We start from the raw sequence: 10,644 nt of genomic DNA, 5'->3' as shown, positions 1-10,644 counted from the left end.
TTTCATTATCAACTTGACAACTAACAATTCTCTTTTATGTAAAGCACAAATTTCAAAGAAAACTAAGATCACCGCTAATATTAACTAAAGGAAAGCTTTGTATTTACATAAATTTTGAAAGAAACGAATTAGTATAAAGCCCTGCACATTATTAAATATGAATTCCCTATCAAAAAATTTAATTAGTTAGACCGTCGCTTTATGTTTCCAATGAAATATTTATATTTTATCTATATGTTTGTGTTTAATCTAGTAGTAAGCGAAATAAAAAAAATCATTCAAATGAGGGAATCACTTTGCTATGCTTTAAATTGATGTATAAGAATGAGTGGCATTAAGTTAAAAGAATAGAAACTTTTTATATGCTTTACAAGTTTTACTATGATAATTTATAAGTATTGAGAAAACTTCGTAAAATTTTTAAGTGCAATATAATGTTTTTGAGCAGTAGAAATATCAAACAGTTTCATTATTAATGATTTAAACAAAAAATAAAACCTATTTAGGAATCAAGTTTATAACTTTAATTGTAATACTTGGGAAATCTATGCAATCAGAATATTATTATCAAGATATAAGCTGATTAATTTTCCATTGCTCTATAAATTTGGTATGAATAAAAATACGTTCATATAAAGTATGTTTATGCTTTCAGCGATTTATTGTTTATAGGTCAATTAAAATAGAATAATGAAAAAGTATGGATATTAAACAGCGCAAATTAATAATGTGTCTTTTGGATACAATAATTATAGGCACTCGATGGAAATATTTGTGATATGCTGAAATAAAAAAATATATCGCTGGGTTAAGTGTTTTTCATTTTTAATGTTGTCTAAGCAAAACTTAAGATTGATCTATATAACAGACTATGCTTATACGTCTTTGGACCACATCATCTTTAAAAAATTTCTCGATGCTTATTCTTCTCTTAATATCTTTTAGCTAAGTGTCTTCCTAAATATTATTGTCTGTGCGTATGCTTATACTTCAGTTGGTATTTCTTACACATAAATACTTGGGTGATTTTAAATATTTATTTAATAAAATAAAACGTCTTTATGAACATAGGCATACAGACACTTGATAATCTGACTGCAAATTTAGAGGCAATTAATTGCGCATAATAAACTAAAAATTTAATTTTATAAATCATTATTCTATATAATTAGTACAAATTTAAGAAGTTGATATTTATAGTACAAATTAATGAAAATAATACTAAATACGTTAACTTAAAAAACCATGTGTATCTTAAGTTGTTAAATGAATAAGGGGATCGCGATATATCTAAAACAATTAGGATTTATAAATTAATGTTTCTTTCACGTAATATCTTATAGAAAATGAAAATATGATCAAAATCCGTGCAGTACGAGCACAATATGCAAAATCCATCACAATGGCCATATAAATACATTGAGATATACTCTGTCATCAATCACTAGCCTAGATATAAGTGGAATTTCAAAAAAACATAATTATTATCAATTATAAACGATTCTTAAATATCAACGCCTTTAATTAGAAAGTGTTCCAATATGATGCTATTCTGTGTAGGTCTATATCAAATAAGATATATGAAAATAGCTGGTTTAAGATTTATAAAGATTTGAGTCATTTCTTTAATCCATCATAATTTGGATTATTTTGATGTTAATTACATTATTAAAGCTATTCAAAATTTTAAAAACATTGATGGAAAATTAAATAAAGAATTAGATTTTAAAATATTAAAATTACAAAAAACTTGTGAAAATAAAGATAGTTGAAGTTTTTATTAGTAACTTTACAAGTGATAATTTGCCGGAATCGTGCTATGTTGTAGAATTGAATTGATTCCTTTTTAGAAATCGAATAATCTTATGGAAAAAGATATGATGAATCTTTCATACATTATCTACTAAAATTATTCACTGTTTTATTTGAATATATACATAAGATGGACAAATATTATAAAGAACAAAATTGTGCAAAAAGTCTCTTCTATACTGAGCTTCTGCCTATAACTAATTTTCGATCTTCAAAAAAATTATATTGAGCGTATACAAATATATTTCATTTGTATCGTATTTAATTACAATAAAATCGTAGCAATGGATATTATTTTGTTCATGTAATCGTTATTCCCAGGTTTTTGATTCTTCAATCTCTTAATTTATGCATTCAAATCTCTGAATAATTTTGCTTTCAATCGAGACCGAATCCTCTTTTAACATAGAAAAACAGAACTAAATCACATTTTTAAAAATTTCATGGTATCTAAATGATATCACAACAATCCAAGAAAATATACCGATTTACTATGGATTGCATTATAAGACAAATCTTAATATTGAAAAAAAAATTATAACAATAATAGAAATTAGTGATATAGTGGAGAGTTCACAAGGCCGATCTATATGTGAGGTCGCGTATTACACTTCTACCCACCACTAATTTATAATACAAATTTCACGAAGTAAACATCTAAAGAAGGCGGTCAGTGATAAACTAAAAGCATACCATAAAACATTATAAAGCCATAAAAAATAAGAGATTGCTGTGATAGCCGTACAACGGTACCTCTAGTATAGGAAAGACTTTAAAACGTTAACAAGGATATAGCTTAGTGTGGTTTTAGCTTGTATAATTTAGAAATGAGCAGTAGAGGTAATTTATTCCTCCTCATAATGACTGCCGCCTATGAGAAAGGGCCCAATCCACGGTGATTATGGGTGACAAGAAGTGCTGGGAGAGTCCGACAGAGAGATGCAGCTGTTAAGCAAAAGTTCCTATTAATATAAAGCGAACTACCTAAAAAGTAATAGAAGTAAAACACAAACAAATGAAGTAAAATCGATTAGAATTTTTTTTATTTTAAAAGGGGTTTAAAAAATTACATAGAGCGCATAAATGATCAAAATATACGTAAAGATTTTTGTGATAAAAATTTAAGTTATACGTTGAACTTATCCTGTTGATTAAATCTATATAAATCAATAATACTAATAAAATACAAATTAGTCCGGAAAGTGCAATATCTACTAAATATAATAGATTAGAATGGTTAAAAGTCAATAATGACATAATTAAAAATAGCAATGAAATGTCTGGGAATAATTCAATAGGAATATTATAACATGTTAGCTTTGAAACTAAATGTACTGCATTAAAAATTTACCATGTGTCTTACAGGGAATGATCGTACACGAAAACAATTACAAAGGTTCATAATGTCAAAAAGGAAAAAAATTAAAATTAAAGTAACGATAATAAAATATGTAAAACATCATTAAAACGTATATACTATATCTTATATCAATTTTTTGTATAAAAATGTGTATAAAAAATATAAGGAAGCTTAAAAATTAAAACAAATTGATTTTATTACATTTAGTTTTCGTATGACATAAAATTTTGTCTTTTAAATTGGCTAGTACTATATACACAATATCATTGTATATCATATGCTTTCTAGCTAGTAAATTAGCAACTGCACGGAAAAGGCTAGATAAACCAATAAAGTTACCAATAGCGAATAGAAAACATCAAATATTAAAATATTCGAGATAAAGGAGAATGGCTAAAATAAGAGTAGAAATGTTTTAATCTATTTAAAAGGTCAATAAAAATTAAGTTTAAACACCATTTGAGCTGTATGTCCTGCATTTAAAGAAAATTTTTCATAATATACAAAATATCTATAATTAAAAACTCAAAATTATAAATATTTGAATAGCTGTGCACATATTTTAAGATCTGTTAAAAAAATATATCCTGAGATTTTTAGTAGATGTTAAGCTCAACATACTGTTATATTTATATTACAAAAAAGCGGAATGTTGCAATGAGTCTTATAAAAGAAACATTGAAATTATTGGTTGAAAACGTGAACACCAAATATTAAAAAAACTAATATTTATCTCTGAATAAAATATAGAAAATGCGTTGCTAAGCAGAACAGATTCACTTCTTTGTAATCAAAAATGCACTTCATTTAGGAATCTTTTGTTTTTTAAAGTATATGATACTCATTTAAAAATAGAATATTTAATTTCCGTAAATATTTTGAATGAATAGTTGCACATGCAATAAAATTTGTTGATGAAATACAGCTTTTATATTCTATTATGAAAAACTATAGCAAGAAAAAAGAAGCCGTAAATGAATGATATTTTATGCCCATATCAACTAACTCTATTCTATGAAAATAAACAGCAGTGAAAGTAATGACAATAGTTAATGATGTATTCGAATCAAGAACTTCATTGCGAACTTTTTTTAAACATGTAAATATTACAGGAAACTAATTATATTATGATAAAGTTTAGGCAAACAACAAGCAGAAAATATCTTGATACGTAACGAACTTTGATTAAAACCTACCTTTCTATTATAATTGAAATAAATTGATTTTTACAAATATAAATACTGATGGATGAATGATTTATTCTATCAGAAACAAATAATTTTTTTTTTGTTTATTGTTAGGATATTGTTATCGCAAACATTCTAAAAAATTTATATATAATTTTTTATTTCGGTTTCCAATTTCATTTCATTTGGTTTTTATTTTTTTGAGGATCAACCAGGCGAAATACTTAATAATCCATTTTATTACATATCTAGCTATAAAAGTTAAATTAATTTTAGTTTTGTTATAATATTTTAGGATCTCGATATATTGCGAGTATTAGCAAGGTAAAACATCGCTATCTAAATACCTGCAAGTACTATATAAATATACATTTAGAAAAAATATTTAATTAACTTTCAATCTAATACAATGGATTGGCAAAATATATCATCATAAGGTAAAAGATACAGTTGTCTACTTAATGTTATTAAAAAAAAATGTAAACGTGATAAAAGCCGTAAAAAATAACAATTTTAATTACTGATAGATAGAGAGACTAATTTATGAATACATAAACATAATCTAATGACTAAATAAAAGTAATAAATGGCTTTTATCTCAACAAATATCTTTATATATGTATGGTAAGACTCAGACCCAAGGATTAAAATATAAATACTGAATAAAGAAGTATCTTCTGATGAAGTGGCTTGCAACTGAATTATCGAATACAAAGAAAATCGAACCGAGGAATCAATAAACTAAATCTAAAATTAAATAAATCTCTTAAATTTGCCTAAAAATAATATTTTAAGATACGATTGGCGCAAAAAAGCGCAAATAGCAATAATACAACAAATGAAAACACACTATTTCCCGGGAAAATAAAATAGAAAAAATTTTTTATCATTTTCCACATGGAAATAGTTTATTGCAAATTACAATATAATATGCTAAAAGATGATCCTTAATTGTACTACTCTAAATGTTTCGATATGGTTCAAAATTTATGTAAACGCTGAAGCGATATACTAAAATATTATGCTGGTAAAAAATATTCATGAATTATTTTTATATAAATATATTGCAACATGCATTTACACCAATCTAAAACTTAGAATCTGGTTTTTATATAGAATATGTTTATCTTAAAAAATGATGATTCGTCTATCTATTTTAAACTGAATAATAAACCCTTATACGCTTTATTATTAAGCCATATATTCTTACATTGAATACGCAATATATGGGCATTTTTAGCACTTTATATATCAACAAAACTACAAAGGAACTCAATTGATAAAATCAAGCTAATTTTCAGGTGGACTTTTTATCAACTTTCGTCTGATCTAATGTATAGTTTCTATTTTATCTAGAAATTAAGTTTTGGTGTTTTCTGTTATTTTTGATATTATACTCAGATTCAAAGAAAATTCGACCAAGGTTTAGAGCTCTCTGCGAGACCAAGCGATGAAATAGGCACAAATCATAATACAAACACCGAACGCTAGAAATCGTTATTCGTTGATAATGTAGTGTATAGTATATTTTCTTATCTTTTGAAATGAGTATTGGGGTAAATATGGGATAAAAACTAATTTTATTTCTGTGAAATAAATTCAAACACATTATAGTATGTTGTCTTTTAGATACAAAAAAAGGGAATTAATAATATTAAGCAATATTTATTTAATATTTGTGCAAAAAAATAGATGTGACTATTATCCGTATCACTTAATTCGATCACTAGAGCGATCAGGAAAAAAGCCTAACAATGTCTATTAAGTTATTATGGTAATCTTATTTTTTTTTATTACTGCATATCGCTCTACAAATCACACCTCTGTGTAAATAAGGCTATTTCGTGTTAAAAAGTATCACTTGAGAAGAATTATATTAAATGATGCTGCTTTTGTTCATACATATCAATGTGGAACCGTAAATATAAATTAAAATAGAACATGTATCTATAAGATGATTACAAAATTATAATTACTTGATATATATTTTGTAATTTATTTGCTCAGAATATGTGAATTTAATTTTATGTGGCCATTTACATATTATTAGGTTTTTTAAAGTTTTGAAATGCTTTAAGAAATTTTAAAATTTATGTGAATTTATTCTTTTATTTGAAAAGAAACTCTCATTTGTTTCTCGGATTTCGCCATTTGTATTCCTGCTCTTTCTTCAATTCACCATCAAAGCATGTCAAATTTATAATCATACATGTGTATTAATTATTTTTATAACTCACCATATACAATTATACCTATAGATTAAGACTACGCCGAAAAAGTGCAAAAAATATTATTATATATTTATAAAATTATACTCTACACCATGTTTACATCTATAAGAAACATAAATATATATAAAAATTACATAAATAATGTTTTTAATTAAATTATTTACGTCCACAACGTAGATTCAACTCATATAAAGATTAAAAACAAAAATAGTACGATTTTTTTTAAAATCCTATAGCTTTGTCACAAAATATCATTTGTCGTTTATTAAGGAAATAGGAATGCCAACTCAGCAAAAGGAAACGCACAAATAATTTTATAAGGTAAATTTTGTGTTTTAAGTTGTTGTGGATCAGACGCGTTATACAGTGTATGCAAATATAATGAAACTAGAGGAATTAAAACGAAAAAACTCTATAGAAAAATCTTAATTTTCCTTGAATTGCACATGATAATAGCTTTAAATACAACCTATTTATATTTTTTGAATTTAAATTTTTTTTATATTATTATTATCTATTACACGCATAAATATTAGGGCTTTAATGCAGTGCTCTGATGGGTGGTCGTGGGTTCCACTCTAATGAATTCGAAATTTCTCAAATGGTGATTAATGTTGTTAGATTATAATTGAATTCTGAAAAGGTTTTCAAAAAAGATTATATTTGAGGTTGCCCTTTAGTCTACCGTTCCTTTTTAGATTATGAAAAGAAAACAAACCTTCCAATAAGAATATATTAGCATATAATATGATAAAGGTATATTAATTGTGCGAATGCTTAGTATAAATGTATACATGCTTCTTCAAATATCGACAGTCTCTTTCGAGAAGGGTCTAATCTACAATAATTATGGGCGACAAAAATTAAGCTGGTTCCTAGAGGCGATACTGCACATAAGAAATAGTTTGAAAGGTATTAAGCAAACGATCTTAAAACTTAGTTATGAAAATAAAAAAATGGAAAATCACATGTATTATAATATTCATTCAATTTGATTATTAGAATTAATAGAAAGAATATATTTAAAAACCATTGATGCATCCTTAATTATATGAAAAAAATTTCTATTGAATACCACATTCAATGTATGTAATATATATTTTATTTAAATTTAATCTTGTAAATGGTCGTCTCTAATTCATAAGAAATTTACGAAATGGTTACGGTGAATAGATGTGAACAAATTAAATACACAAAAATAAACAATCTAGAAATAAAAAATAAAAATTCATGCGTACAGGCATTTAGAAATATTTTTAGGTTTTATAGCATCTGTATAATTGAAAGTAAAAAAATAAATTGATGGTAAATAAATTAAATTATATTCTAAACAGAGTTTAGAAAAAATATAATATTTATTATACCTTATATTAATGTATCCATATAATTAACCTTTGAGCATACACTGATTATATATATTATAGTTATTGTGACATTACATGCAGTAATTAAACTTTTCTGTTCGTTATAGTTTTGTATTTAGCGGTATAACAAGATCAGATAATGCGTATAAAAACTGAAAAAGCTGGATTGTTTTTTAAAAAGATTTTATTTGCAATTATTAATACAGTTGACATGAATAATTGCAAAGAAAGTCAAAAGATGATAGATTTAAGCGTTTTTGTGCAGATAGCTTCTGGTTTTTTGCGATAATACGTTCTTATGTGAATCTAAATCCAAAAGCGGGTTTAAATGGAAATCTATGTCTTCATAATTAATAAATATGTGAAAATATTTTTTAGAAATTAGTACTCTTTAGCATTTCTAAAAGAAGCTTCAGTCAGACTAAAAGCATATTATAAATCATTTTATTAATAAAATTAAAAAAAAAACTTGATCTAGGGATGGATATTTTATTTACAAGTGATGATTATTGATAAAAATTTTATGAGAACGATTTATAAATTTGATATTGTTAACTTTCTACATTATTGGGTACATCATTAAGTTTTTCTCGGGATAAAAATCCTGTTACACCAATACTGGCTTTAATTGGTTTCTTTTAAAGTTTAGAAACAACTAATTTTATTTTAGCTGCTTGATCACTCTATTAATAATCTTATTGTTTAAATGCTTTAGTTCTACAGATTTTTTCTATTTTGCTTAGAGAAAGGCGGCAATATTATCCGATTTATAATAGGGCTATATAACTCGCGTAATCTGTATTTACCCATTAATAACAATTATATATCGAGTTTTTAAACATAATTTACATCTCTATGCCATTTTTTATAAGATATCAAGGATTTACCGTGTATAAGTATCATGTGAAAAAAAGAAAAATATTGTTTTATTTTAAATATATTTTTCATGAAAAGATGGCAAAAAGGTAAAAATAAAAATAGATTTATTGGTTCTACCATGGTAATATATTTTTAACATGGACATTGCTGTGATAAAGTCATGAAATGATGGATTTTTATCAGTAAAAATAATAAATTATTTATCCCGTATTTATATAGCTCCAATATTATGAGTACATACAGATCATATTTTAGAAGCTAATATTATCACTGATGAGTGGTCAGAATAATATTGAAAACCAAAATAAAAATCGAGATTATATTTTTAGTGGTCCAAAGAAGGATTATACAGCAGTTTTTAGGTTAGATATAACAAACATTCAGGCGTTCAATATATTTACATCGTTTTTATACAATTTTAATTAACATTATCATGTAAACGATACAAACGTCAAAGAATTTGCTTATTGAATGAAAATCATTACAATACCCTCTTAATAAAAATTCTGATATGTGGATGCTAAAAACATTATCTTATGCTTTAAGAAAAATTCGGGCATAATTCAGATTATGATTATAAAATGATAGACGCAGAAATATAGAAACATTTAAAAATATTGTCTGAAGTGAAACAGACAATACCTTTGTGTGTCCATATTTATCAGTTATATGGGTTACGCATAATAAATACAAATTTCATGCTTTTATTTATAAATATAAATTTTATATTGCAAGCAAGATATTTGAACTCATCACATTTGAAGAAAGAAGAGCAATTAATTGAGAAAGATTAGGAGAAGATGTCAAAAAATGCATCTAAGTGTGGTGCAATATTACCAATATGTAGACTACATCTCAATAGATGGAATTGATACTTATAAACACAACCCATAAATAAAAAGGCTTATACTTTAAACTGTAATAATTACAACCGAATAAGAAAAATAAAGATAATTTAAATTGTAGGAATAAAAAATCAAGAAAATTAAAATAATTATAAAATTATGAAAAAAGATTGAAATGTGCTCTAAACGTTAAAGTAGATAATTTAATATATTTTCGTTCAAAGCTTTAAAAAACGAGAATAAGAAGGAAATGGCATGTAATGATAATAATAATAAATATATATATTAAAATTAAAATTAAAATATATCTAGTCTCACTCTGGAGTCCAAACACCAGTTTCTAACTAGTTTTAACAAGCTTGGCATAAATACAGGCCCAATTTACAAGAACAAAACTTTATATAAAAGTTTGACAAAATATATTCATCATTTTATACGATAAAAGTTTACTATTGTGTTGCTATTTCGATATAGGTCTTATTAGATCAATGTATGTATCAAATAGCGTATTTTCACCACCAATTGTTAAATTTATAGCTCTATAGCATTTTAATTTAAATTTGTACTCTTTGAACTATATTTCAATTATCTATAAAGCAGCAATATATTTTGGTGTGCTATTAAAAAAAAATAATACGCAGTGGGGAAAAATGGTAGCAACAAAAATTTTAAAATATATAGAAAATGCTATAGAACTTAATTTTTACTAGACTATAGATTTTAATCAATATCTTTTTACATATTTATACATTGTAGATGATATGTTTACGTTAAATTAACATTTCATGGCTGAAATTATAATAAATTTTAATATATTTTTTTATATGAAATTTTATAACGAAAAAAAGCATATATAAAATGTCTTTATTTTATAATTTCTGGCTAGAAATCGTTTTTTTTGGGTTAAAAACATAGTAAATATTGCTTGTGAAATTTCGATCTTATAATTTGATATTTACATTAAGA

This window comes from Rhyacophila brunnea, unplaced genomic scaffold, assembly GCF_057557595.1.
Source record: "Rhyacophila brunnea isolate RB1 unplaced genomic scaffold, BYU_Rbru_1.0 scaffold_71, whole genome shotgun sequence".
NCBI classification, from domain to species: Eukaryota; Metazoa; Arthropoda; class Insecta; order Trichoptera; family Rhyacophilidae; genus Rhyacophila; species Rhyacophila brunnea.
Note: the sequence above shows the minus strand (reverse complement) of the source record.